Source organism: Zootoca vivipara, chromosome 5, assembly GCF_965207765.1.
Source record: "Zootoca vivipara chromosome 5, rZooViv2.hap1.1, whole genome shotgun sequence".
NCBI lineage: Eukaryota > Metazoa > Chordata > Lepidosauria > Squamata > Lacertidae > Zootoca > Zootoca vivipara.
In genome coordinates, this window is record NC_142588.1 from 80,283,211 (window position 1) to 80,286,194 (window position 2,984).

The following is a 2,984-nucleotide window of genomic DNA, read 5'->3' on the forward strand; positions in this document are numbered from 1 at the left end:
GCAATCTAAATAAAAACAAAACAAAAAGAAGGAAGGAAGGAAGAGAAAAAGAGCGTAGAAAATATAAAGCCCTCTCTGAAAGGTAGAACTTAATCATTGTCTCGCACAGAAGGGGGTGGTATTCCCAGCTCTTATCCAGAAGCTTCCCTTTCTTCTCCAAGCCTCCTAGCCTGTGATGTGTTCCCTTCCCTGCCTCTCTCACAGGGTCCTTCACCAGCCAGCCATCATCTTCATGGGCGTACAAACCCCCCAAAGTTTTTTCATAACACCTCTAGTCCCATGCCACTTAGTGGTTTCAGGAACAAATCTAATTTTTGCCCAAATATAATAGACCCTCATATTACTGTGTTTGAACGATTAGTAACAAGGGATATAGCCAGACTAGAACAACAGTCTAAACATAATTGGTCTGATTTAACTAGAGATGAACACAGAACCTTGAAGAACCTTTTAGTGGAAAAGGGTATTATTATTAAACCAGCAGATAAGGGTGGCGCTATAGTTGTGATGGATAAAAAGGATTATTGCCAGGAGGTGTTACGCCAATTGAATGATGAAAATTATTATAGGAAACTTGCCTCGGATCCATCGAAACATATTGCAAGACTTATTAATATCATCGTGGAAGAAGCCAAAATAATAGGCATTATTGATTCATCCCTAAAGCAATTTCTTTTGAACAACAATCCACGAACAACCTTATTTTATATTTTGCCTAAGATTCATTAAAAAAAAAAAAGGTTTCCCTCCTCCAGGTAGACCAATAGTATTAGGTACAAACTCAATATTGGAACCTTTATCCAAGTTTTTAGACTCCTTTCTGAGTCCTCGGGTGTCCACATTACATTCCTATTTACATGATGCAAGGGACTTTATCAGGAAAGTTGAGGGCCTAAAAATTTCCCCTATTGCTATCCTAGTTACTATGGACGTCGCTGCATTGTACATGAATATTCCATTAGATGAAGCCCGATCTATCATAGATGATGTCCTTCGAGATAGGGATGACCAGCATCCCCCCACTTTTTTCTGATGGAATTAGTTGATTTGATTTTTAAATATAATTATTTCAAATTTCAACAAGATTTTTATTTACAAATTAGAGGGGTTGCTATGGGTAGTGCATGTGCTCCCAACATAGCCAATCTATTCATGGGCAAACTGGAGGGAGAATTCTTTTATAATCATTTAGTTAATCCTTTTTTTTAGAAATAATATTATATAAAATATTTGTTGATGACTTATTTTTAGTTTTCAGGAATGTCGATAAGGTTGACAGCTTTTTTTGCATGGTAAGGTAAAGGTAAAGGGACCCCTGACCATTAGGTCCAGTCGTGACCGACTCTGGGGTTGCGCGCTCATCTCGCATTATTGGCCGAGGGAGCCGGCGTATAGCTTCCAGGTCATGTGGCCAGCATGACAAAGCCACTTCTGGCGAACCAGAGCAGCACACGGAAACGCCGTTTACCTTCCTGCTGTAGCGGTTCCTATTTATCTACTTGCATTTTGACGTGCCTTCGAACTGCTGGGTTGGCAGGAGCTGGGACCGAGCAACGGGAGCTCACCCCGTCACAGGGATTCAAACTGCTGACCTTCTGATCAGCAAGCCCTAGGCTCAGTGGTTTAACCCACAGCGCCACCTGGGTCCCTTTTTTGCATGGTGCCAGGAGATAAATCCTAATATTAAATTTACCACTCATTACCACAGTCAATACATAACCTTTTTGGACACGGTCGTATATCGGAATAACAGCAATAAACTGGCAATCAGACCCTATAGAAAACCTACAGACAGGCTTTCCTATCTTCATTACAAATCATTTTATCCACCTCATCTTAAATGGAATTTACCATACGGACAATTTTTGAGAATTAAAAAGAATTCGACCACTCTGGAGGATTATACCAAAAACTGTGCCCAAATGGTGGGTGAATTTGCCAATAGAGGCTATCCCCAACAAGTGATAAGAACAGCGCAGTTGAGGGTGAATATTAGGCCTAGATATACAATTTTTGAAGAACGATCCAAACTTGAAGATCACCCCTTAACCTGGTCCTTAGATTTTACTCCCTTATCAAACTCAATAGCCAGAACAATTAGAAAACACTGGCACATTATACAGAACGTTCCAGGTTGTCCATCTCCACCACCACGTTTTGGTTTTCGCAGAACCAAGGATCTTAAGGATATTCTAGTACACGCCGAGATGACTGGAAAAAACCAACCCCAAGCAAGTGATATAAAGGGCCACTTTAAACACGGGGGATGTGCAATATGCAGCCTGACAATCAAACAAAAGGAGTTTTCCATTCCTAGAACCAATAAAGTGATCAAACTAGAAACATTTACTAATTGCAACTCCTGGGGAGTGGTATACGCTATTCAATGTATGGTATATAGATAGTACAATAAGAACTGTCAAGACTAGAATATTGGGGCGCAAGAGCCGCATTTTTAATAAAGTTATAGAGGCCCCGCTTACATCCCACTTCATAGAAGCTAATCACAAAGCTACAGACTTCAGATGGTTCGTGATTTACAAACATAGTATTAATGAACCAAATATGGATATTTTGCAAAAGAAATTATTACAGAAAAAGACATACTGGATTTAGAGATTTGCATCCCTGGCGCCAGCAGGTCTTAATACAAATATGGACTTTAGTTCTTTTTTTGTAAATAAAATCAATTCCTATTAACTCCAAGCATGCCCACGTATGAAGTTTTAGTGTTCTATCTCTCCCGTTGTTCGGTCCCAGCTCCTGCCCAGCTAGAAGTTAGAAAGCACATCAAAAGTGTGCTGCTCTGGTTTGCCAGAAGCAGCTTTGTCATGCTGGCCACATGACCCAGAAGTTGTCTGCGGACAAACGCCGGCTCCCTTGGCCTATAGAGCGATATGAGCGCCGCAACCCCAGAGTCGGACACGACTGGACCTGATGGTCAGGGGCCCCTTTACCCTTTACCTTTAAGGTGCTACTGGAAG

At 41.1% G+C, this 2,984-nt stretch overlaps 1 pseudogene; it reads left to right on the plus strand.

The window, feature by feature from the left end:
* Positions 1-1,032: 1,032 nt before the first annotated feature.
* Positions 1,033-2,700, plus strand: LOC148685751 (uncharacterized; annotated as a pseudogene).
* Positions 2,701-2,984: the final 284 nt, after the last annotated feature.